General features: G+C 37.3%; 1 protein-coding gene across 2 annotated transcripts in view; it reads right to left on the reverse strand.

Annotated features, from left to right (window-relative positions):
- LOC129117638 (uncharacterized) overlaps positions 1-27770 on the reverse strand; it is a 375689-nt gene that overhangs the window by 300632 nt on the left and 47287 nt on the right. For both annotated transcript variants that reach the window (XR_013180864.1, XM_077173394.1), the window contains exons 5-6: positions 21801-21990; positions 19784-19930 (exon numbers count right to left, since the gene is read on the reverse strand). The gene's annotated coding sequence lies outside the window, so the exon portion shown is untranslated. The remainder of the gene's footprint in view (positions 1-19783; positions 19931-21800; positions 21991-27770) is intronic.

Genomic DNA, 27770 nt, shown 5'->3' on the forward strand with positions numbered 1-27770 from the left:
GTTGATTTCCAGACTCTATATGTTGTTCATGTCACTTGACTCAGATCATGTACCAAAGGCCACTGTTAGCTGGATGTTTTGGTTTTTTCCAAAATCATTTTTCTGGGGGGGGTGGGGAGTGGGGAGAAGAAAAACCCAGTTCTAGTAAAAACTGGCAAGAATCTGTGATCAGAATGCCCAAATCTGTCTCTGACACATTGACAGAGAAGCCAAACAACCATGTGTGGCACAACTGCCACCAAGGGCAGGGTGGTGTTCCCTGATGCTCTGGCCCTCCTTTGCCCTCCAGGCAATGTCTTTTATGGCCAGGTTGCCTTTGCTGCTACCCCGTGCTTGCCAGTAGTCTTGTTCATTTGCTGGTGCCATTTTGTCCCATTTTCAGGCTGTCAGTGAAGCAGGTTTATGGCAGAGCAGACGAGGTTCTGGGGCGCGCCCCAGGGTCCTGCCAGCAGCACCCTGCACGGTGTATCCCAGGAGAGGGCTCGGGGTAGCTCCTCCACCTTGGAGCAACATTCCCATTGCACACCATGCCTGTGTGCAGCTCTGGCAGGGAGCTGTCAGCAGCATATTGGGTATCCTCACAAAGCAGGGAGAGTGCCCTCCTTGGTTCTGTTTAGATGTCTTCTTGGGGGCTTACTTTCAAAGATGGCTCTGACTTGTGACCCTGCTGCAGATGGCATAGCTGTTGCCTTGGCAGACTGCCACTCACATCCGGTTTCCAGTCTCACGTTCCCTTTCCTTTACAACGTGGGTAACCCTGCTCCCGGCTTCTGATTTCTCCTCTTTTCCCCCCTTCCCCCCTCTCCCCCCGCCCCTTCTTTTCTAGCTCCCCTGGCAGGCACAGCTCCTTGGCTCCACAGCTCCTTGGCTCCAGAAGCTTGTTAGGTATTTGTCATCAAAGATTTTACTCTTCCTTCCATAAAGTTCACCCACAATGACAAAACTAATGAATGACTGTAAGAAGCGTCACGATAAAAGGGAAGCTAAAGGAAGCAAAAAGAATGGCTGAAGTGTCTTTCCTTCTCTCTTTTTTTCCCCTGGCTGTCAATGTTTTAATTTCTCAATTAACTTCACTGGCAACCCTAGTAAGAATTAACAATCTTTTGAATCTTATGTGGGGTTTTAAATATGAAGAGCTTTGTTATCTTCACAGACTTTTAAAGATAGATTGATAAACTGTAAATAGTACAAATTTGATATGGCATCTTGAATGATATATCTAGAAGATTTTCTGAAATAAATTTCTTCCAACTGCTATTAACTCTTCAGGAATCATACAGTATTCAGCAATGTAAAATATGAACAGTTCTGAATCCGAAATAATCTAAAAATACATAACCATTACTGTTTCATTCAAACTCAGTACCAGAGACGTCCTTTTAATTTTTTCTTCTCTCTAAAGAAACTTTTGCACCTCAATTCTTTACTTCACCTTTAAAAAATCCTTGCCTCTCTAAAACATGTCCTCTGCAGTTCTGAATTTACATATCTTCATACTCAAAGGTAAAGATTTAAAATTTTAACTTATGCAATACTTAAGATCACATTTTTTTATGCAGAATTGCACTGTGCTCTATGTAAAGACCCTTGGACTACCATGAGCCAGGCCAGGATTCCTGTTTTCTGGTTTCATTCCAAGGCAGGCTGAAGCAGGGAAGGAAGGGAATGAGCATGTCCCAAGCTGACACACCTTACGGTGGTAGAAAAGTTAATGGAAAACCTTGGAGAAAATTGTCGTAAAGTCTGACCCACAAATTTTGACAGAAAAGGGGACATGTGTTTACACATATGTTTTGTTACTCTGAGGTGCACTGTTACAGACCATACTGTTTCTACCTTTCTTGGGATTTTCACCAATCCTAAAAAAAAAAAAAGTTGTAGTATTCAAAAAAATGTAGTTCTTGAGATGAGAACAGAATTTCCTCAAAGAAAAATGAAAAACTTTATTGTGGATTAACCTTGTCCCTAATTGCTATTACCTGGAATATTTCATGCTGTCCTGTGGTCTGCTTCTCGAGCAGCTAATGGTTCCCAACTAATTCAAAACATTCCCATTTTCCAGCTAAACAGATTTCTTCATTTAGTCCAAACCAACTGCTCTGCCTCTGTGGGATCATCTTTTCCAGACACTGGGTTCTTCTGGTATACAATAATACCAAATACATCTGTGTCAGGTTCATCTTTACAGCACATGGATCTGTGCTATCATTGTTTCTTTTTAGATTACTCCTAGGCAAAGCACTGAGTAAATAAACAAGGGCTTCCCATCTCTGCACCTTACTTATTTGCAATATGAGGGTTACTTATGCACAAAAAACAAACAAACAAATAAAAACCAAAAAAGCTGGGAGAAGAGAAAGAAGGGCGCAGACTTTCAGGATTCCTCTTTGCAAGAAGATTCTTCCGTTTATTTGCATTGCCACAGCTGCTCACTGTGGTGAAAACAAACTTTGAGACACCTTTTCCAACCTGCCTGAATAACAATCTCAGATGTTATGGTACTGCCACTTTTTGGTTTTGAACTTTTGGCCTTATGTTGAGCAAGTCTTCCTTATGTTTAGGTACACAGTAGGTTCTTCTGACATCTGTACTGCCTCCTGGCTGGGATATTTTCAGAGATTTGTAGGATAGCAGCTGGTTTTCTTACATGCTGCTGTTCTCCATTGGAGGTAGTCCAGCTTGCAGACTGTCACTCCTTGGGGATCTTTGGCCTTAGCTGGAAGGGGTGTACTTGCTGTCCATGTCTCATATAAACCATTCAGTTGTGTGCTCAGCTACAATACCACAAATTACTGGAACTTCACTTTGATATTTCAGACATTTCCATTAAAAATTTCAGATACTGCCTTAGAATGATTTTGGTCTTCTTCCGTTTATCCAGAGCAGTGGCTGTGCTTAGCAACTGCACAAGGGAAGAGACTGCTCTGCAGGTAGCACTGATGACACCTTTCTGCTCATCCATCTGTACTCAAACTGAGCAAGGGTTTCCACAGGTATGATTAGATGCTTTACAAAACTGAAGTAAATATTTTTACTGTCCTCATTTTTCTTGGCTAATTTCTCCTTGAATTTTTGTACAATTTTTGCTGTTGTGTTTTGGACTATCGATTTAAGACATTGAGAAAAATAGACTAATAAGTTTCAATGATTCACTCTGGATGTAGTTATTCTTTTTTTTTTCTTCAGAACGACTCTGTTAATTTTATGGGTTTGTTTAATATAATCTATCAAAAAGTTGATATGCTTGTAATAGACACACCAACCTTAGTATGTCTTTTGAAATCTTTACTTTGACTACTTACTCATAATTTTTTTTTGTTCTAACATAGCTGCTTGAAATCTTGTTTCTGGTAAGATGTAGTTTAATTTATACATGACATTTTGAAGTGCATGACTTTCTGTGAAATTACATGGAAAAAAGAATATGGTCCATGGAATTCTTCTATGGCTTCTCTTCATCTTCACTTGCACCTCTCTGTGGTTTTATGATCATGTAAGAAGTTGTGATGGTGCAGAAGTCAGAGCCTTGTCCCAAATGCTCTCTAGGATTTTGTAAAGTTCTACAAGTCTTTCCATTCCACCACCTACACAGATGAAACTTGATTAAATTTGCAACTTCCAGTGACAATGAGAAACTCTTTTTTTTTGGCTTAATTTAAGAATAAATAATCCTGTATTGACACCAGTGGTCTCCACCTGTACCTACAAAATTGGTCAAACTGGTCAGACCAATGGTCCATTTCCCACGTCCAACAGTGCACAACAGCAGACACATAGAGAACAACATAGGAACAGGGAAACACCTGTGATACTTCCCAGCTCCCAGCACTGGGACTTACTAAGGCATGGATGGCAGCTTTGGATTTAATAATCCTTGATGGATTTTTCTTCCAAGAATAGGAAGCAATCTAAGAATTTCATACTGGTAACATTTTATGGCAAAAATTCTACAACTTAACTATGTCTGCATTGACATCTCTGAGATGCCTGGCCACAATTCACATAATTTCACATAATTTTTGACACCATGTGTGTTCAAATACTTGTGTGAATTTTCTGCATTTTTAAATTTGTATTTCATGTACTTTTTTATCTGATAAAACACCATTTTCAGAAAGAAGTGTTGAAAATAGCTAAATTGCTGAACTTTTCTCCAGACTCACCATAAACTGTAAATAAATTGTCTTGTGGAATCAAAGGTCATGGAGTTTATTTTGTTTTATTTTTGCAAGGATTGATTCATGTTTTGACTTCCATATTTTTCTAGGGGATTTACTAGAAGATTGTGAGCTTCATAATGTGTTCTCTTTCTCTCCAGACTTTTGAAGACATTGTCACCTACAGAGTGGTTTGCATAGGCAGAGCAGTCTTGAATGTGCATCAATATCATAGATACTACATGACTATTCCTTTCTGAACCAAAAGATCCTTTCTGATCTTTCTCCAAGGTACAATGCCTTTCTGTAATTCTAATATGAAGTCTCAGTATTGGTTTGCAAACAGAATAAACTTTTTGATCATTTTTATTTTCTTTGTGTTTAACATTTTGTTCACGCACTGAATATAACAGATGCTGTCCATCCTGCCATTCTCATGGATGTGGACAATATTTCTGCTGAGCAAAGGGGCAGACATTTCCTACAGTTTTTGCTCTGGGATGTCACTCATTCAGTCCCATTGTCAGCTGTAAAAATAATAAACTGTATCCAGGAACATATTAGTTATACAAACTGTAGAACCAAGGTATTTAGGCTTGCTTCATCATTTTCCTTTTCCTTATTCTGTTTTGTAACCAAACAGTATAATTGTTGCTAAAACTCTCTCCTTGTAGGTGTTCTCCAACTGTGTTACTCCCACTGCTTCACTGCTTGCCTATGTGATGTACTCAAACATAATGTCTGGTGTAATTATCTTCCTCAGGCATGGGAGTTTCTTTTCCCTTGCATGGTGCAATCCACTACTGTTGCAAATGTGCATCGATGGATTTCTGTCACTCTTTTCAAGAGAAGTACTACACAAAAAGGGGCATTCCTCTCCTCACTATGAATTCCTTTTTGGTGAAAGTATGTATTTTATCACAGCCTGACATTTGCATGCTGGTACTTCTAAATAATGTCATATCAATTTAGATATCTGGATAAGTCAAATAATTTGAGTATCCTATTGAATTATTTTTCTAATACTTGTAATTTTCTTTCAATTACTTTTGATTTGGATCCTGTATAGTACAAATCTTATGTATTTCCATATTTTAAAATATATGGAGTTTGTTTCAATCTAGTGAGTAAACCCATTCTTAGCTATTTTACCAGGACATTTTTCTAAACTCTCTATTTTTTTTTTTTTTTTAAGTAGGAAATATTTCACCCTTTATTTTTCAAGGCAAACAATCTCAAATAGGTTAAACAGCCTATCTGTATTTTCTCCCTCTTCTTTACTGAACTTACTTCCAGCAACCCATGCACTGTAGATACTGCTGCCATTTTGCATGGTACATAATAGCAAATGAATAGCTATTTAGATTTTCAGATTGCTTATTAAGAAGATATGATAAAGATATAATCTCATTTAATTCTTTCTGTCCTTAGTCCTATCTTCTGATTAGTTTCAGTAAGCCACGCTTTATTTCTAACACCATGACTTTTTTTTTCTTTTGTATAATGCTCCCATAAATGTGGAATAAATAGAGAAGGGCATGCTAAAAAAATTTTAGTATGACAAATTTGAAGTACACTTTCCATCTCGCCAGCTCAGCTGAATTCATCAAAATGGGCAGAGGATAAGCAAGATTGCTCCAAGAAGAAGATTCCTCATGTCAGCCTTTGGAATCTCTTACCAGAGATATCACTGGCTATGGAAAAGCTGCATTAACACTGTCCTGGATTTGTCATTTCTTCCAGTGGTTTCACACAGGAGACCAGATATCTCCATATGTAACAGAGTAGATGGTGAGGAAAAATACTTTCTGGAACTCAGTCCAGAAGAATAGATGGTTCAAGACCACTGTATTCCTCTTGAGCGACCTTTTTAATATATGTGTATGAATATAAATATACATTCATGTGTATATATACACACATACATATGTATTGCTTACTTGTATAAACATACCCAGAGACAGCATGGGTGAACTTCTACAAAATTTCATCAGCCAAAGCTAGTGGATATTATTTCACAGATGGCTGGAAGAACCTAGAATTCTCTTTGTGCTAGGATTTCCGTCACTTCCCAAAGGAGCTTTACAGTATAATCAGTTTGATATACACGTGCAGTCATTTAGATTCACACATTTTATGCAACTTTGACTCACACTTCCTTTCTCCTATTCTCCATTTTGACAATTAATGTGTTTTGTTACTGAAGCAGCTAAAACATGCAGGATCATTTTTCTCCTATGACACTCAGTTCCCCATCAGTTTCAGAGATGTTGTCCTCTGACAACACATAAAACAAGGATAAGCTTTATTTAGGCATTTTGGAGTCAGTTTTTGCTTTTTATTTTCTAATTCTCCATTTCTATTTAGACTTTTAAGTAAAAATAGCTGCAAGATAGAAATGTCACTACTTCAATGTCTATTTCAGGACTGGATTTCTTCAGTCACTGCTACAAAATCTGTTCCATATAACTTTCTCTTCCGGCTAGCCAGGAGTTTTCAGAAACTCATTACTTTCCATCATCCCTTATGCACAAGGTTTTTCACCTAACACTTAGTTTCATTCTCAAATCAGTGACATTGAAACTGCTGAGACTCAGATATATGCTTTGTATCTTTCTTTTCAAGAAAGGTGGCCACATGAAGACCTGATTAATGACATCTTGCATCTTGTATGTCCACCAAATTATACGGAGTGTGACCTGATATCCTCATAAAGTTACATCTCTTGGCCATCTACCAGAATGCATGATGTGTGACTGGGAACTGAACATCAACTTGTTTGGCTTCAGGACTTCTAGACACATAAATGTCTAGATCACACCTTTTGATTTCTGCTTCAGAAATTGCAGGAAACCAGTTTTAACTAGGTTTATAACAGTTCAAAATTATCTAAAGAGTGGAAGAAGTGTTAACTAATGAAAGACTGGCCCACTGCTGAAGGCAAGTAGCACTACATGTCAAGACTGAGTAGAGGATAGGTGTTAAAAGAGCTCAGTTCCCTGATGTGGATAGGTCTGATCTACAGGTGTGATGATTCCAGTCTCTGTAGGGTGCCCATTCTATTAATCACTACTGAAGATCAATGGACACATCAGTTTTAGGCCAAAACCAGCATATGCAGTAGCATACTGAACAAAATAGCATATGAGGAGGGCAGAAGGGAAATAGAAAGGCATATTCATACCATTGAATGCTTAACTTAGGAGCCAATTTTTCTAATCCTCAGTGCAAAAGACAGATTACTCTGGACAAAAATCTCTTAACAGAGAAAAGCCTTATGGTGCTACAGAGAATGTGGCAAATGACTCCAAACTCCCATTGCTACTATCTGCCCTTAATTCCATGGTGGGGGCCACAAGAAGGAATAGCCCACACTCAGTTTCAGATATTCAGTAGCACAGCTGCAAAAAATAACTAAAAAGAATCAAGCACACATATAGCATTAAGAAAAAGGAGACTCCAAGGCCCCTTCCTTAATCTCTTACTATAAATCCAGTTGCATATATTTTATTTGGCAGCAAGGTATTTCAACATATAACACTGACATTTTTCAAGCAAGCCAGTTCTGATTTTTAAACCTGAAAGTTTTCAAGGATCCTGGTGTCTTCACCATAATTCTTTACTTCTGATTCACTTCTATGATAGTGTGTGTGTTTTATTTATTTTCCTTATTTTTGATGCTTCTGTAAGTGAAACACTCATCTTCATATTAAGAGTCACAAAATCTGTTAAGCACTTTCTGATATAAAATCAATGATTAACAAAACCTTTGCACACTGGTGATGCCTTTAATAATTATTTCACACGTCTGGACCCAGGTGTCATGATAATTGCAACCAATAATGGCTCTAATACCTTTTGAATTGATTACCATGGATTTGTTCATACTTGCCAAGACAGAACTAAGTCAAAGACTGCTGCAGTTATTTTGATTTGTACCTGAAAGGTTTTCAGCCTTTAGAAAGACTCTTAGAAGCAAATCTAATTCTATGAATTTTTGCCCAGACTTTCTAAAATAGACATGAATACTGCATAGCACACACAATATTTTTTAAAAATACATCGAAAAAATGAATACAATTTTACATAATGAATGGTAAAAGCAAGAGTAAGCTGTGAACAGCAGCACCACTTAGGCTTAAAGCAAGATAAAATTCAGACATAGAAATTAATTATCAAAAGTAATGATTACCTTTCCTTCCTTTGATCCAAGTTGCATAGTATTTTTCCTTGGAAGTAAGCATGCTGGGTGCTGTGCAGTGAAGGAGGTTGAAAGGAGTGTCAAATTTCAGTACTGTCTTATTTGCTAGTACAGAAGAAGCAGGGGACCTTTTTCTACATAAGTGATTTCAATCATTTGTTCCTCTACAATGTTTTTTGAAGGTTAGCAGTATTCAAATAACATTTCAAGTTTTAATATTACACAAAGCTCTTATGATTATGATACCCTCAGATCAGCTAATATGGTAATAAGTGGATGACTTACCAAGTGATGAAAAAGCATGTGCACCATGCACCTTAGAAGATGTGGGCCACAACATCCAACTGTAATATTTCTATTCCAAAAATTACAACAGTCACATTCTGGTATCAATAATAAAAATACCTAATATATTTATCAGGACTTCCCAACTAAATTTGAAACACATAATGAAACAGCAGAAAAATATGTATATAACATTAATTCATCAATGTAATGGGGAAACCGAGTCATTGAAGCCTCCTTTTATCTCATCTAAATTTAAAAACCATTTTAGGGTGTCTAACTTCAGGTTTACAACTGTCCAGGGTTCCTACACAGTCAATATGGAGAAAGAGAGAGAGATTGGAATAACCAAGAGCAATGTTGTCATGAAGGAACATGACATTTAGCTTCTCAGCAACCCCTGAGGAGGAACTGTTAGATGTTACCTAATACTAGATAGACATTGTTTACATTTTGACCCAAAGCTTCAAATCTACTGTTGCATACAGGCAAGCAGTGGCCTGTGCCACTTCTAATTTGCTACCCAAGCCCACAGTTCAGCAGGCCTAATGATAGTCCTTAGTAAAAAGTATTAGAAAAAGCTGACTTAAGAGCCACTAGAAAAATTAAAATCTCAGGACTCATTCCCAGTTGCTCGTAGAGTAATTAATAGATTACTGAAATAAACAAAGTTCAAGTATTATAATTATAACTGTAATACTCTCAGGGTATTCACACAGTACAAAGGCACAGGCCTCATGATTCATTCAGTTTCTTCAGCTTTTAGAGAACCACAGAGAAGATGCCACCAGAACAAACATTTAGCAGACAGATACTTCATCCTTTGCCATGACTGTAAGGTGATGATCATGTGCAAAGGCTGTCCTCAGAAGAGTTATGTTTCTGGGTATTGATACAGGTTTATCTGGTGGCCTAAAACTATCGAGTGACATTTGACATTATGTTCTGCTGGGTCAGAAGAGCATTATGGAGGTGTGGGTCTCACACAGATCCTGTGCACCATCTGCCTGCCCCAGGAGAATGTCTTAGAGTATCTCAAAACAACAATAAATGTCTGTATTCAGGCAAAAAACTGTGCATAACTTACTGCAAGGCAACGGAATCACTGAACAAACACATAGCTACCTTATGAGAACAGAAGTAGCAGAATCTGATCCAGACATATTTTGTTATTTGCACCCCATGGGATAAATTTGTGCCAAGTATGTTTAAAATGCTGTCTATGGACTCTCTTCCCTTTTCTTGAATTAGAGTGATTGTTTATCTGAAAGGAGAAACAGGATAGATATGATCTAATTTACATTTAAAATATACCAGGATTTGTGGTTAAGGGTGTAAAACAATACACATTAAAGCAAATGTCAAAGCCATTCATAAAGTAAGATCTCTTTATAGGTTGCAATATAAGCAGAGATTGTATCAAGTTGTTATTTTTTCTACATTATGTTTATTGCAAATTTTATAAATTCTCATTTCATATTAATATTCAGTATTTGTACAGTATGTGGACACTATGTAAACATGAATGTTCACATTGTCATGTTGTTATGACAATTTGGTTCATTTTTTATAACTTCCATAAATTATCTATGAAACTGCAAACTAGCTTTATCACTGGCATCATCATTTTCAGAAGCATATTAAATATTTTGTGAAAAGTGTATCAACATAAAGGAACAAAGGGAATAGCTCATCATATTTGATTATTTTATGATATATTTATATAAATACTTAGTATGGTATGTTTGATGACTGCAATCAGGCACCTGGGACAAGATCAGAAGAAAAAGCTTTACAAGAGTGTCGGTTCGATAATGAATTTAAATCACTGAGAATTTGCAAGTGAAAACAATAAGATTATTATATATGTGTAATTTCTAGCTTTAGTGTAAGTGCTCTGGGACTGGCACCAGCATGCTTTGAACTGCTGCAGTGACCTGTTAGACCTTTTGCTCCTGCAGATTCATTTTAGTGGTCTAATGTCTCTGGATAGATTTACCCCACGAGTCAAGGGTTGAGAAAATTCATTCATGTTCATGCTTGTAAGCCCCTGGGACCAAGTACGTGTAAAGAAGAGCCTATGACGTTGCATTATATTTTAACAGCAGGGGCATCATCACCTTCCTGGCATATTCTCTTCAAAGACAGACAAATATACAGAATTTCATCTGACTTGAAAAGCTTAAAAATGATACAGACAGGCCCCACACCAGAGTTTGTCTATAAAAGTGTGAGTGGCAATCTCTCCCCTCTGAAAGAAGAAGTTTCAAAGTACCAAGCATGCCTGCTGCTTCCCAGCAAGTAGGAAAGCATGAAGCCATATGAATAACCTGTCCAACCAGTAGAATAAGATTTTGTTGTTATAAGACACCGTTTGGCATGGGTACTTACCCACTCAAAATCGTGTTTCATTTTAGAATTTATGTTTTGTTAATTAAATTAATTAATTTGTTTTACTATGGAATGTTATAGATAGGTTCTATTGGCTTAGAAAATGAAAACACTTCCTGGCTAATTGGCCAGAACCAGTTCGTACTGCCTAATTATTAGCTGATGAGACAACAACCATCTTCTTTTTTAAATATCTCACACCATTTTGAGAAGTTTTAATGCAGTTGCACACATACATATTCTTTGGCACATAATAGACAAGCAAGTAAAGTCTAACATAATTTTCAACTTTTTTGTCAATAGTAGTATAACAGAGTTCCTGACCCAAGCATTATGCAGAGAAAGAGATGCCAATAAATCTCTTTTGTTTCTGCAGGATAAATGAATGAAGCTCTGAGGGGTTTTGGCAAGTTAGCATGGTTTTCTACATATCAGTAATTTTCATTGTAAAGGAAGCTCAAACGTCACTGCAAATTAATAAACACCAAATTAATCTGAAATCAGCAGGAAATTACACAGAATGTCACTGAAAGAAAGGTGAGGCTGTGGCTTAATTTATATTATTGACATATGTTAGTTCCAGCTGGGCCTAAACAAAACCTTTCAGGATAAACAAATCTGCATTTGCTTTGCTGGAAAACTTCTGTCTAGCTTTACTGCCAATCTACACTTTTCCACTGCCCTGTTCCTAGACCAAAATATTTGACAATATGTGAGGTTCAGACATCACTTCAAACCTCTGAAAGATTATGTAGATTTATTTGCGGGCTTTTTCTCATTCCACTTTGATGAGAGATTCCAATTTGTCAGCACCAAAACACACTGATGTGTTTTGAAGGTACAGGTCTGGGACATGTGGAAGCACCATGCCAATGCACACTCATTTCACATGACTGAAATGCCCTGTGAAAATGTAACCAGAGATTAGTCACCACTGTTGCCCAGGCTGCTAGGAAGTGTTTTGTCGTGGTGACAAGGAAAGCACCACCAAGCAGACCTTGTGGGTACAAATTCACAATGGCAATATGGAACCATCAGTATTTTTGAAAGTAATTTCTTTAGGGATGTCACCCCATGTTCAGACATGGAGTTGGAAAACATTGTACTAGGAAATGAATTACGCAAATGGTTTGAGTTATGACAAGCAAAGCAGAGTTTTATGGCTCTTAGGTGATAATATGGTAAAAACCATCACACTGAAGAAATACTAGCATGCTAAAGCAGAATACTGCAATCTTTATAGCCATCTATGGAAACAGATAATCACCTTTTAAAAAACTATGGTCAAGGAAGGTTCTTGTGGAAATCTTTACTGGTCTGTTGTATTGGGTTCACACGGTCAGGTTTTTGTAGCAGAAATGCTACAGAGGTAGCTTCTGTGAGAAGCTGTTAGAAGCTTCCTCCATGCTCATCAGAGCCAATGCCAGGCATCTCCAGGATGGATATTCCACCAATGGTGGTAATGCCTCTGTGATAACACACTTAAAAAGGTAAAAAAAAGTTATTGCATAGATGCAATTGCAACCTGAAAAGAGACAAATATGAATATGTCAGAGGAACAACTCAACAGACAGCAAGGTCAGTGCAGAAGGTGGGGAAGGAAGTGTTCCAGGCTCTGGAGATTTCCCTGCACACCAAGGGGAAGTCCACAGTGAGCAGCTGTACCCCTGCAGGCCATGGAGGACCACCAGGATGCAGAAGTCCAGCTGCAGTCCATGGGGAAGACCCACACTGGAGCAGGTGGATGCCTGAGAGGAAGCTGTGAATCCATGGGAAGCCCATGCTGGGACCTGTAGACCCATGAAGGGAGGAACCCATGCTGGAGCAGTTTTCCTAGTAGGACTTGTGACTCTGTGGGGAACCCCTGCTGGAGCAGGCTGTTCCTGAAGGACAGCTGTTGAAAAGTGACCCACATTGTAGCATTTTGTGGAGAACTCTTTCCTGTGAGATGGACTTGCTTTGTAGAAGCCCATGGGGGACTGTCTCCCATTGGAGGGACCCCACAGTGCAGCAGTAGAAGAACTCTTCTCTCTGAGTAGCAGCAAGGACAACATGTGATGACCTGTCTGTAATCCCTGCTTCCCATCTCCCCACACTGCTGAGGGGGAGGAAGTACAGCTTGAAAAGGTGGGAGAGGTGAGGGAAGGTATTTTAAGATTTTTTTTTTTTTACTTTTCATTACCCTGCTCTGATTTTGTTAGTAATAAAACCATTTAAATCCCCCAGCTGAGTCTGTTTTGCCTGTGAGAGTATTCTGTGTGTGATCCCTGCTCCTTATCTCAACTCAGTATCTCAACCTTTCTTATACTTTCTCTCCCCACTCCCCTTGTGGAGGGGAGTGGTGGAGCATCTTTGATGAGTGCCTGGCATCCAGCCAGGGTCAACCCTCTATGCTACGTATGCTACACAAATTGAAATTATCTATGACAGAAAAGATTTACTTAATGTGAATAACTAGGTATATAGAGGTTAACCTTTAAACCTCAAGAAATTCAACAATGCACCTGAGTTGGAGCAATCACCAGTATCAAAACAGGTTGAAAGATGAATAGATTTTGAGCATCCCTGTAAAGAAGGAGTTGGAGATACTGGCAGATGAAAAACTGGAGCCAGCAATGTGGACTTACAACCAGGAAAGCCAACTGTATCTTGGGCTGCATCTAAAGTGTGACTGAAAGGGCAAAGGAGATGATTCTCTACCTCTACTCTGCCCTCGTGAGACCCCACCTGAAGTTCTGTGTCCAGCTGTGGGATCCTCAGCACAAGGAAGACATGGTTGGAGAAGGTTTCTTTGAAAACCATGAAGATTTGATGTTTCTACATTAAATTTATTTCCAATTTTTTGGGCTTTAAAGTGTTTGGTCTAAAGTTAAACACACATCATGCTGAAGCCAAGTGCGTAAGTCAAGGGAAGAACTTGATAGTTTTGAACAGCTCTAATCAATGTTTCTACTGTTGGTTACCTTCTTTTTTTTCTTTTGAGGAATGTAATTTGATGTTATGTTAAAATTGGTCTCCTAGCTCAATACTCACCTATATTTGCCCATGCTTTATTGTGTTACTAGTTCTACCACACACCCCAAATAAGTAATTTTCTTATATGTTCTTTTAATAATGGCGGAATCAGTTTTTGTTTATACTGGGCAGGGAGCATAGGGAATGTGTTGGTTTTTATTAATGAGCAACACCAGAATTCCTTTACAAACTCCAGAGAATTTTTAGAGTGTTATTAGAAACTCATTCACAACCACATATGAATCACTATGGTTTCCCTGAGCAAGAATGCTTTACTCTGAGTAGGGTATTACACATAATAACCGTGCCACTAGCAAACATCACCCTGTTATGTTTTGCTCTCTATCCACATCTGCTTGCCAGACTGTTCAGTAGCTGTTTCTCTCTCTGCCTCGGCTCAGATATTCTTCTAAGAATCTTAGGGAACTTAGCCAACCAAAAATTTACATTCCCTCTTGCTAATGCCCAGAATGTTAACCCTTTTAATCTGCTTTCAGAAATCAGGTGAAATAAATGGATGGACCCTTATTTGACATCCTTTCCTCAAAAATTTCTGAAAAAAAATTAGATATTTCTTAATTTTCTAATTCCAAAATTCTAGAAAATTCTGGGAAGAAGAATCCTCATGAGCTCAAACAAAACATCCTTCTCTATCCAAGAGGAAACAGAAATGACAGAAAAAATGAGAAGCACAAATATGCAGACTATCCCATGTTCATCCACCTATCCAGGGTATCAAGTTAGAAATGGCCCTTAGCCCTTGTTACAGATGAAAATAGAGGAAAAGGCATTCTTCTGAATGTGAAGAAGGTGATTCAGTCCTCAGTCAGGCTGCTTGATTGTTAACAGTCTTTTAGCTTCTCTACTGCTTTGGGGGCCAAAATAACCCAAAAGACAAAATCAAAAAGCAAAACAAACAAAAAACTCCCAAACAAACAGAAAAAAACCCCAGAAAGCAAAAAAAAAAGCCAAAAAGAAAAAAAGACCACCAAAATTTAAAGCAACAGTTCTCTCCATTTAGATGTGATGAACCTGCAACTAGACAGGATTAATCTAGTCCTGAGTGCTGGATGTAGAGCATAAGTTGAATAAACAATGAAAGACTTATTTTCCATTAAGAGCTTGACATTTACAAAGTGACTGCATGACATATCATGTCATGTATTATGAACTTTTAAAACAAAGATCCAAGCTGAGCACACATTCAGGAATTATATTGAAAGATGTTTGGGTTTACTCACCATTACTAATTACCCATGAAGAGCCTGGAGGATGTCTTACTTTTTTTTGTTCTTTTATCACATCATTATGACAAATATGTTTTTGCTCAAAATAACAAATAGAATACTGTTATTATATTGAATTGGAATTAGGTGTTTCCACAGCAACTTCTTTTACTCTCTGAGAAAAATCTCAACCTTGCTACTCCTCAAGGGAGCACAAAGATCTCTCCCATTCCAGTGCTGTGGAAACCAGGAAATGGCTAGTCTCAAGAGAGATGCCAAATTATTCCTCCCTTCTAGAGTTCACTTAAGTTCCCACTGAAGTATAATAATAATTTAAATTGTATAATTCCATTGAATTCCTCTACTGACTCAATTTTTTTCACCTTGTTCTGAATTCGCCTGGATTTTCTTTTAATATATAATACAGGATCTATTTTCTTTTGCAAAATATCTTTGGAGTTCTATTAATGATTTTACTAACAACATTCATTTTAAATGCTTGTCAGCCAAGTTCTTGCTTTTAGAAAAAATCATTATGGCAATGTCAAACCCACAGTTAGACTCCTGACTAAATAGAGATTGAACGGGAAATACTCTCTGACCCGGGTTGAAAACTTGAAGGTAGTATGACTAAGAGGAGTATCACTATGTCGGGTTCACCAGCTCCCCCTGTCCTGAAAAGTAAATCTTTGCTACTGGGTCACGTCACTCATCATTTACAGAACAAACACTGATACCCTGGAAGATTTGTGAGAGCAAAAGTAGATGATTTTGACATTTAGGTCCTTTCCCTTTCCTGCTACTCTCTTTTCCAGATGTGGACTTCTCACCTCTGTCACAGCACCTTGCAAAAACACACACACCTCACATAGCAGAAACTCTCTCACAAAGAGATTCAGTCCTGCAGATTTGTGTGCCTCCAATGGAAGCAGCCTCACAGAAGTACAGTGTGAAGCCATGATGGGTGTAGGTGGCCTTATATCAGCCATGGCATTGTGCAAGTGTGAGAAGAGACCAAAGGCTGCCCTATGCTACACACAGATGATGCCAGACACCTCCAGCAGACTCATGGCAGGCCCCAGCAGCCAAGATGGTGCCACCTATGGGAAGACATAGGTCAGAGCAGGAGGTGGAAGAGATTCTGAGGTTGGGGGACAGTGGATATTTCATGAAGGGCAAGGAGCCTCATTGAGAATCCATGCTGGTTTAAATGAAAAGTATGAAGAGGAAGACGAGAAACAAATGGACACGTACAGACCATAGTCCTCATTCTCCACTTCCCATTCTACAACATTACACAAGTAAATGAGGTTGGAGTAGGAGTGAGGTAGAGCCTGGAAAATGGAGCAGAAAAGTTGAGGCTCTAATGTTTGTAATTTTATTTTATTTGTTTCTCACTATCCAAATCAATTTTAATTATTAATGGATTAATTTTCCTGAAGACAAGTTTGTTCTGCCAAACAAACTTGTTCAGTCATAGTAATTGGTAAGCAATCTCCATATCTTTACCTCTGTCCACAAACATTCTTCTACATGGTTTTCTTTTTATCTCCTCTTATCCTACTGAGGCATGGGAAATGGGTGAGAGTTTGAGTGGGAATTTGGCTGTTACTAATGGTGAGCCCACTGCTGAAATCAAAATGTTTTTCATGTACAAGATCTGCTTTATTAAGGTGTGTAAAATCATCTGGAATATGAGGCGTGGAAGGTGAGTTGTGAAAGGTAATTTTTCCTCCTATACTTGTGGAGAAAAAGTTTTTGTCCTTACAAAATGAAATCTCAGTCCACTGAGTGATTCTCATTTCCTTTCTAGTGCTGGTACTATTTGAAATATTCTTTATCATATGATGCTTACACTTCATACTGTTCACTACAGAATTTTCTTTACTCTTTGATCTCAGCCTCAATTATTTGTCCTTTGATTTGTTCCTTTCTCCCTTTATTTGTTCCTTTGCACAACACATCCAATTTGGCCTTGTAAAACTTCTAATATTGTGGGTTGCTCTTAAGACTTTTTTGCCCACTGTTGCAATAAAAACATTTTGCATACACCATGGCAAGTACCCTGTATAAATCTAATCCTGCTGGCAATCTTCAGGACAGGAAAGGCAAAAAAAATGGAAGAAACGTAACATCTCAGTGGAATTCGTATTACCAAATTTCAAGATCAAATATATAAAACCAGCAGCAATCTATACTGATAAAATATTTTTCTGACAAAAGCGCAGGCAAATAATTAATAACACTGAAAAACTTGGGGTGTTTATATTGCTGAGGTTTTTTTGCACCAAGGTAATCCATCTAAAATTTACTTCAAATCCACTTTCCTAAGTGTCTTTGGACAATTGGCATGATTATAAAACATCATAAAATAAAAGTATTAATTTCCCTTAAAACCAGAAGGAGAAATATCTTTTAGAGGTTAAAATTTGAAAAAAAAAATGATATATGTTTGAAAAGTCATGAGATGCAGAGACAGACAAAAAAGTATAAATGGGGACAAGCAATCTGAACTTGTTCTGAAACAACCAGCTCATTTTAAAAGGAAAATCAAATTAATAATTAACATTGTTTACTTGAGACAGGGAATTGGTGTGATCTGTAAGTCAAAAGCTTCATAGAATTTTTTGAATTGTCCTTATGGTACCTCTGATTAAAATGTGAATGTGTCTCAAAATTTAAAAAACAAACATACAAAAAGCTGAAAGAGTTTGTCTAGTACAGGACAGCACTATTTTTCTTAATATTTATTTATGTGAACTTCTCTGGAAAATCTTTCTATACTTCTTATTTGGAATATGAAGGATGCGTGTTGGCCAAAATGCAATAGCACAAGGAAATTGAATAATAAACTTTCTGAGCACTGGGGGTGTTTTTTCATATGTCCTTCTGGGGTCACTGTGTGGTTTTTCCAAATTGTTTGCATGTTGTGACTTGCTCCATAAAAGAAATACCATCCATGATACATTAAGATATTTTTTGATCTGTGATTTTCCAGATTGGCATGATTGGCACGTCTATGTGTTGTATTCATATAAATCGTCTGTGTCATCAACTGTTTTTGAACATAAGTCAAACATGTCCAGAGTGGTCAGTCTATCCTTGAACTCCCAAGTAGGTATTTGAAAAAGTCAGTGATCATTTTCCCTTTTTTCACTAAACAAACTGAATGGGATACAGAACCCTTGATGATTTATTAAATGGCTCCATTGTAGCTGGAAGTCTTACAGCAGCTGGCCAACAGCTGCAGCATGCCCTAGCAGTCAGTACCTCAGTCTTCAATCTGTTGGAAGGATTCCACTTTATTCACAGCTGTGTTTTTGGTTTTCAGTGGGGTGATCCCAAAATGCCCAGGCAGTTTGTTCCATTCACCCAGTCAAAGGCATTAAATAATACAGCCGCAACATTCTCTTAAGACTGTCTAACTTCTCTGCATGAATGAGCCCTTCTTGTTTTTATAACAAGCCCTCGGAGAATGCAAGTGTAGTCATTCATAATGTTCTCAGGTTATTGTCCATTTAGAATTTGTGAGGTTCTTCAGTATACGATTCTGTACATGGAAATTATTTTCTACCTATGTCCAAAACAAACAGGATTGCAACAGTGGGCAAACAATAACCTGTTCCAAATCACACTAAATTTACTGGACTTGTGATTTCAGAGGAAAAAAAATAAAGAAGAAAGGATAGTCACTGTTTAATCAGATTGTTTTGGGTTGGTTTGTAATTGGGTTTTGGTAATATAATGTGAAAACCTGAAGAACATGGACATAAATCTGGTTTGAAGTCATGTGAAGCCCTTAATGTAGACAGACTTAGAAATATTACTAGCAGAAATAATACTTCTGCTATAAGAATGGACTTTTGATTTGTCACACAGATGCTGGATAATACAGACTCAAGCACATTCCCATGTGGTGCAGCAGGCTGTAGCCTCCACTATTAGCTCTTCTTACAGAGTTCAGCATAGAAATCATTGCTGATTATGGGGAAGTTTGTCCTTTTTCAGATAGAAATTTTATCAGTCATAATATGCATTGATTTTCTCTCATGTACTTTATTTTGTCTAAAAGCATATGGTGGTATATGGTGTCAGACACAGCTGATTGGCCTTTGAACACTGCATCTGTGCCCATATCACTTTCAAACCCAACTTCAGCAGGTTGAATGATGTTCAGTGCTCAGCCAGGACATACTTTCTCAAGTGTAACTCAAGCTTGCTTGGAAAGAAGGTGTTGCTCAGCCATTGGTGACAGACAATTTATAAATTACCTCAGTGCTTTATCTTTAAAATCATATATTAAAGACATTGGCTTGATGGGGTTTGGCTCTGGAGCATCCTTCCCTCTTTAGAAGTGCTTTAACACAATCTTGTAACAATTTCTTAAGGGTTGTCTGGGTTGTCTCTGTAGCTTAGCATAAGTTATACAATTGGATCAGCCAGGCATTTGTCACTGGTCCCAAATGTTATCCCTGAAATGAGTCTTTACTTTAGGCAGGTTCACTTACAGTGTAATGTGAAGATGGTACGTATGATGGGACAGCCGCTGGATCCAAAACTTTTCATCTTGTCAGCCAAGAAGTCTTCCTCCTCCAAATTTTACAGACAGCAGAGGAGCAGGTGTGGTTCAGGTGCCTTAGATGCAGATCCTTCTGCTGGTCAAGAAACATTACTCATACCTGGTTATTCACATAGAATAAAAAGTGTGCCGAGGAGAAGCTGTGACTACTTGAAGCATGAGTGTGATCTAACTTTCCAAATGCTAATTCACTAAGTCTTTCCAGACCTTTTAGAAACTGCTGGAACTGAATCTGTTTTAAATTATTCTATTTTAAGTGATCACCAGAGTCTAGTCTGACATTCTGCATAAGACAGGCCAAGGAATTTCACTGAGTTCTCCAGACCACAAATCCCTTCTTAGATTCATCAAACCTTCATATCTTTGTCATGCAACTGCAAAATCACAAAGGGTTTGTGGGGTGCTTCCAGGTTGTGAATTTGTGGTTTTAAATCCAGACCTTTAGTTATTTAAGTAATAATATATTTTTGTTAAGACAATAAGTTTTATGGAAAACTGTTGCAATGTGCTAAAATTTCTTGCTATGGAGAAAGGAAATTATACCGACTATTTCCTGTAAGAATTTCAATAAAATAATCCTGTGTTTGAGCTTGGAAGTATTGTTGTCACTCAGTTTTTACACACATTTTCTTTTCACCTTGTAAGGCATCTTCAATAGGCATCTTATCCTGGCAGGACTGTAGGTGAAAAGGACTTCTGAATTCAGCCAGAATGGCCTGTCACTTTCTTGCATGACAAATGGGAACAGCAACAAAAGAGATATGTGTACTCCTTTATTTAAAATTGTATTTTCAAATCTTTATTTTCCCCTAAACATGATAAAAAAAACCTCGTAGAAGTCCAGAAATTCTAAAAAAGATAACGCCAGGTGTTTTGAGGGAAAGCTATGGGAACAGATGGCCTTACTGGAGGAGGTAAAATAAAAATTTCTAGATGCTATATTTGAAACCTGGTGAAGAAGAGCAGCTGAATCTGGAGGATGGTGCCAGTATCTACCCTCTGATTTGAGTGAAGAACTTGACAGAAGTGCAGAACCAAAGCAATAAGGTCTGTATTCCTTCTTATTTCCAAAAATCATACTGCAGGCTGAGACCAAATTAATAATATAACTTTCACATAAAGGCTGTGCTCTGACTTCATGTGTGCTACCATGCATGGCCCTGTTCCCAACAATTGTATAAGTCTAAAAGCTTCCATAGAGCCAGCACATGTAATCTCCACTGCTGGCACCAATTATGCTTGGCATTGTATCCAAACACCCACTTTGCACCAGATCTGTCAGTATCAAAGCCATGAGGCTGGAACTTTTCCTGTGCTCTGGAATACATTGATTCAAATAACTCGTCAAAGCTGTAATTACAAGTAACTGTTATATCTGCATGCTTCTTTGGGACTCGGTATCATGAGAGCCTAGAAAGTTAGGATTAAGGTAATAACAGCAAACATTCCATACCATACCATACCATACCATACCATACCATACCATACCATACCATACCATACCATACCATACCATTCCATTCCATTCCATACCATACCATTCCATTCCATAACATACCAAGGTCTGTTGTGCAAATGGCATCCTGTACCTCAGGCACTTAGGGGCAGCAGGCTGCTGCCCTCTTGCCATGTTGGTCTACAGTTGGAAATGTAGCATATACCTCCTTTTAAGTCTATATGCTCTTAAGGGTTTATACATATAAAATAAATATGCATATAATTTGTAGGATTTTGAATAGACATGCACACACACTTCAATCATATTTGTAAAGACTAGTCTAGACTGTGTGGAGGCAAGCAGACCTATGAGACAGATAACAGGTGGGATCTACGGAGGAGTACAGAAGGAGCAATGAGCTGAAAAGACTCCTTGATGATCCATATAGGTAAGCAGCAGGATATTAATCTGTGGTTCACATGGTATACTTTGCTGTTCACTCACCAACCTGTAAGAAGTCCTGATGAAATCCATGGGGCAGTTATTCAGCAGGCAGCTTTGCGTGTGCATGTTTTCCAAGGAAGCTCTTAGGGTTTGGTTGTACCTTCACCCTGCCTGGTGCAGAACACAGTCACACAGCTGAACAGCCCTTTTGTTCACAGCAGATCTGCATCCTTTCCTGCTCTGAAAAATAGATCCTGTGCAGCAACAAGCACACACATTGACTATTAGTCCTCATCACGTGGCTTGTGCCCCTGCATTATAACAATCAGGCAGAAGACATGAATATACATCAAAACGTTAGGTCCTCTCTCTGAAAATATCTTGAAATGCTCTTAGCAGAATCAAAATTTAACCATAATAGCTACGCAAGTTGTTTTGTAAATTGTTCAGAAGAATGAAAGCTGTATAAGTAAGAATTAAAAAGTACAATGAGATATGTATTTCTGAAAATAATTTTAGGGTATTCAGTCCAGCTGTGCATCTCTTTCATTGGCTCTTAAACACAAGTAGTCAATTATGTGAAATATTTAAACAAGGGACATTGTCTTTGAAACTTGTAACATCGTTTACTTACAGCTCTGTTCTTTCATATTAGTTTGCATTACTAGAAAATGGAAATAAAATATTTTTTACTACAGCTATATACCCACAGTAAGAAAAATGGGTTGCATTGCAAAAATGGACAAACTGATGCAAGCTCTTTCAAATTTCACACATGTGGCAACTGCATGTTATGGTTTGATAGACATGAAAATAGCAATCAAAATACCAGCTTAACCCTTCTGTCTTGTATTACTCACCTCTCTCCTTTGTTCAAAGCTTTCAACTGCCCTCCCCTTTTAAAAAGAACTTGCTTCCCTGAAGTTTTCCCAATTTCCTTAAATCTTGCCTCCCCCTGCTGGTTGTGCAAAACAGATATTCTGACTAAAAAACCACTGTCCCAGAGGTAATTGATGTGAGACAATCCTGATCAACAAGAAAATATAGTCCCAATTTATGTTCTAAAGCAGCAACAGCAAATCTCTAAATATGCAATGGAGGCTCTTGGACCTCTTTCAAGCTGCATCTTTGCTTATTCAGAGAGAGCAAGATCCACTTTCTTCTCAAACATGCTAGTAGTGTTTATTGGATTTGTTCCTAATTTGTATGGAGTTTTTTTGGTTTTTGGGGTGGTTTTTTGTTGTTTGTTTTTTGGGTTTTTTTTTGTGGGGGTGTTGAGTTGTTTGGTTTGGTTTTTCTTTTTGTGTATGAAAAGGGCAGTACACCAAAGTTTCTGTAAAAAGAAGGTTCCACCTATCTTTTAATAATTGGGTTGAGTTAGAAGAAAACACCAGTGGGAAAATAATTATTTTTGGTTTCACATCCAGTGCATTTTTACTGAGTGACTGAATGCCCATACTGTAAGTTGGTGCAGTTTCTAATCTGCTAAAAATTTACGGAACAGCCAGCAATTTATTTCTGTAAAGTCTTAATTAGCTTTAATTGCCATAGGTCTATTTATACCTATTTCCACCAATTTATTCAGTCTTCCTTTATGCTTCCAGAACCACTATAAGAACATCTAGACTGTGAAAATGTTTTGCTAATTCAAACGTATATGAACCACAGGATGTATAATTTTCAGAACTATGTCTACATGGGCTGCAATTTACATTAAATTGCTGTTTTGGTTAAATGGCACCTTAGCTACCAAGCAACTCTTTGAATAGTTGTTTCTTTAATTATTATTTAATTTTGTGGTTATGACTGGTTTTCAGTTAAAGAGGGTACTACTGACAAATTCAATTAAAGGAAAATAGAGGACTTAATGGTCCATGCTAATGATTCATTTCATACATAATATTTTATCATTTTCTGTGCAAATTTATAATGAGTGCTTAGCTTGTATTAATAAAAGCTTACATTTAGTCTACATAAAATATAGTGATTAAAATATTTTGCTAATGATATCTGTTGATAAATGCTTTTAAAACAATTAGGTCCTTTACCTTAAAGTACTTTATCAGTGAAAATTTATATGAAAATGCATATTTTGTCATTAAGAAGGAAACACAAGTAGAGGAGCATAATAACATATCCATAAACAACACCTTTTGATATTAAAACAGCTCATGATATGCATCTGCTACGCTCAGGAAAACAAACTTTGAAGAATTATAGCAATCAGTTCAATATGCTATCTGATTTTATAGTATCACATGAAGAAGAAGGAGTTTGATAAATCACCTTTTCAGGTATCTGAAATAAGAAGAAGTACTTCTCTATTTCACAGCAGAGACAGAAATTTCAGCTTCTAGTGTTTCTAAGTAGTGTGTGTAGGAGTGAAAGGGTGGGTAAGTAGCTATTACAGTCTCAATTTTACATTTTGCATCCTCACTGATGAAGATAGATTGTCTTACAAAGTGAATAAAATCATCATTTACAAACATTTAAGCATATTACATCCTTTTTTAAGATACCATGCTGTTTTAGGACAATTTTGTTTTCATGGCTTTTTCTTGCACAGAGAAATTAGTGCCCAATCATTTGCTTTAACAAAGAATGCTATTAGCTTCAATGGTAAAACAGACTTATTGTAGTTACTTCTGCAAACTGCTTGACTGGTACTATTGGGACCCAAAATATGGGGGGTTTTTCAGGATTAAGGGCACAACAAAGCAAACAGAAGGGAGGGTCCAAAGGTTTTTAAGAGCAAAACAATAATTCTGGAACGCAAGTCAACACAAATTCAAGAAAAGTCCAATTCCTACATCACTTACATAATTTGACAATATCCTAGTGACTTCTTAATTTTAGGTGGTGACAGTGGTTAAAGATTGGAATAAGCGGGTTACAATTAGTATAACTTCATGAGTCTTAACAGTGCTGAAATTCAGTATGCCATTTGGAAGTTGCTGTCAATTCTTCTATAAAAGGTGAAAAAAAAAGAGGTGCCAGATTTCTTCTTTGAATCTTAGATCCTTGCCTGAAGAAACTCTTTATTTTGTCAGTCACAGACAAAATTTTTGTGATTTGTGTTTCTGAAACTTCAACTGCAAAATCTGTTGATTCTAAAATCTCATGTCATTCAGGTTTCTCAGTAGTAAATAATAAGAATTTATGAATCACCAAAGGTCAGGATTATCAGGATCAGTGCATGACAATCAGAAGCTTAAGCTTGTTTTCCTTTGTCAAACAGTGATGGTAACATATTTTTCAGATGTCATCAATAAGCAGGGAAGTTACATTCTTTCCTTTATACTCTTCAGAGCTCCATATATGGTCATTTCAGTAGTTACATGAATGTCAGCAAAAGCAAAATGTTCCTTAGCCATGCTCTTTTTGTTTCTGGCTATTTCCAGAGAAAGGAGTTGAAAACTAAGATTTGCTTGTCAAGTAGAAGCTAATAGCCTCCATAGCAAAACCTAGAAATGGCAGCACAATCTAGGTCCTACATGGATGTGTGTTTTTCACATAGGAGGCCTACAAATGTAGATGACATACAAGGACTACAAATGAAATTGTTCTGTATGATGCATTTTTGCCTCCTTTTTCAAATTTTAGTTAAAATTTCATCAATTTTTTCTAATATGTAGTCTATGATTTCTTGCCAGAACCTTGGTAAGACTGACTGACCCAGTGGTATCCCTGAAACATCACCATGAGATTGATGGCCCCCAATAATCTTAATTTCAGACAACTGGCTGAAGGTGACCTAAATGGGGGCTTTGCCACCAACAGCTAATACCTGATCTGCTTGGCTGTATTGAATCTGATTGAGGCAGCTGAATGGCAGCAGAAAGGCTGGGGGAGGGTGACCTTATTGCGTCTTCTGTCTGTCTCTAGGGTTTAACCCATAAGTGAGTATTATGAACTGAAGTTATGAAGACTGTCATTACCCTCGTGTACTTCTTGAGGAAGTATTTCAATACACAACTTGTTATTTATCTGTTTTCCCACTTAAAGTTATTCGCATACTGAAAGATTCCCAAGTGTTTTGCAAGTAAGGAAAAAAATCACCTGTCAAGAAAATCCAGATGTTTATTTTTTTGAAGTTTCTAAGACATGGAGTGCTTACAGCTATCAATCAGGGAATAAGCCAAACAGGTGACTTATTTTAAAGGATTCTTTGGCACTGCACAGACTTTAAATGCTACACGCTTGGCAGAGGGGTTATGTTGCATTCATAACTTGATGATCTGGGTGGATCCCTGCTGCAACTGATTGCCAAATATTCTAAGTTACTGTGGGTTCTTAAACACAGCCCTGTAGCCTTTTCTTCTCAGCAAAGAAAGATAGTGGCAGTGAGATAGGCAGACTCTAGGAGCAAACTCCACAGAGGTGCTTGCAAGCATAGCCACCCCTCCTGCTGCCACTGATGCATGATGATTATCATAAAAATATTGAAAGATGTTTTTACTTTTAATATTGACCGGTACAACCACTGAGAGATATTCTCAGTAATATTTTCCATCTGTTTGTGGTTATAATCTTTGTTACTGCAATTATATAACACAGTTGTTCATTTTGTAGTGCCATCCTCTGAAGTACTCTTCGGGGGTCAGCAGTGTTAATTGCCATAGCACACTGGTTTTCCACATCTAAATATTTCTTTAAATACTTTAAGGAATTTTTGCTCATCAATGGCAGCCACCTCTACTCTGAATCTTCATATACTACAGACTGTGAGAGAAGATTCTTATAATTTCCTAAGATACCTTGTAAAAGATACATGAAAATGTATAGATAACCTTATATTACAGCAATGTCTTTGAAAGAGATAATTTTGAGAGAGGAATGGTAAAGGGGAATTTCCCATAAAAGTACAGTTTTGTTAAAAATTTTGTCTACTAAGAGATACCATTCTAAGAGACAACAGAAAACAGATTGCTAAAGAAAACATAACCATACTAAATTTTGCTATCTTTACTGAAGATTTCTAAATGCATGTTTGATACCTTTTGGTATTGTTGATACTGTTTGATAGGAAAGCTTTCTGAAAAGGAAAAAAACACATGGACTCAAATGCAAATAATGGGAAAAGGTTGCAATATCTCCCAGATTCCAAACCCTAATGTGTTAGGTTATGACAGATTTCACAGTCTTCCCAGCTATATAATGAAGTTAGCAGAGTGCTCATATGATCTCAGGCCCAGGGATTTTTAGAACATCTGGAATTTGGTCTTCTAAAATCTCCTGATTTTTTTTTCTTAGTTTGCAATGGAGTCATGGTACATTTTTCATTTTAGTGTCTACAGTTTAGTGTGATGAATTCCACCCAAAAATTTTCCTATTAGTCCAATAAGTAGTGCTGGGTTTAGTTCTGAAATAGCTGTTGCCTCCTGATTTTTAAGATGTCCACCTCCTTCTATATCAGTTTGATAACAAGATTATGGCCTAATTTGTGCAAGGTCAATACTTAAACTGTAGTAACACCAGTTACCTCAGACTTATTTTCACCAAGACTGATAATGTGCTTTACAGAAAGATGTGGGAGAATATTGTCTGACTTTATTTTATCTTCTAAGGTAACTATCAGGTCTTTAATATGTTACTCAGCTTAGTAAAACTGATTTTTTGTTTCCAATGAGCAGCCTAAGAAAGTTGATCAAACCTGTCTGAAGGCTGCAACACAGCCTGGGTCACTTGTATAGCATAAAATTTTACTAATTATTTAATTTTTTAAACTGTACCATAAAAGACAATTTCAATTATTTTAAAGTAGAAAACAGATGTTAGTGAATTTGCATCAGCTAATTAACTTTCTACAAATACCTCACTGTGAGTTCAGAAAGCTTCAATTGCAAAAATTAAACATATCAAAAGAACACAGTCTAATATGCCCAAAACAAAGTAGAATTGTCTGAAATGTGAGCAACGTATTAATGGTTATTCAGAAATTGAATTCCATTGTGTTTTTTTAATGTGAGCTGCATTAAAAAGGAAAAACAAAACAAAAATTTATAAAGAGCATTTATTTTTCTTTTATAACTAC

Source organism: Agelaius phoeniceus, chromosome 2 (genome assembly GCF_051311805.1).
Source record: "Agelaius phoeniceus isolate bAgePho1 chromosome 2, bAgePho1.hap1, whole genome shotgun sequence".
Classification (NCBI taxonomy): domain Eukaryota; kingdom Metazoa; phylum Chordata; class Aves; order Passeriformes; family Icteridae; genus Agelaius; species Agelaius phoeniceus.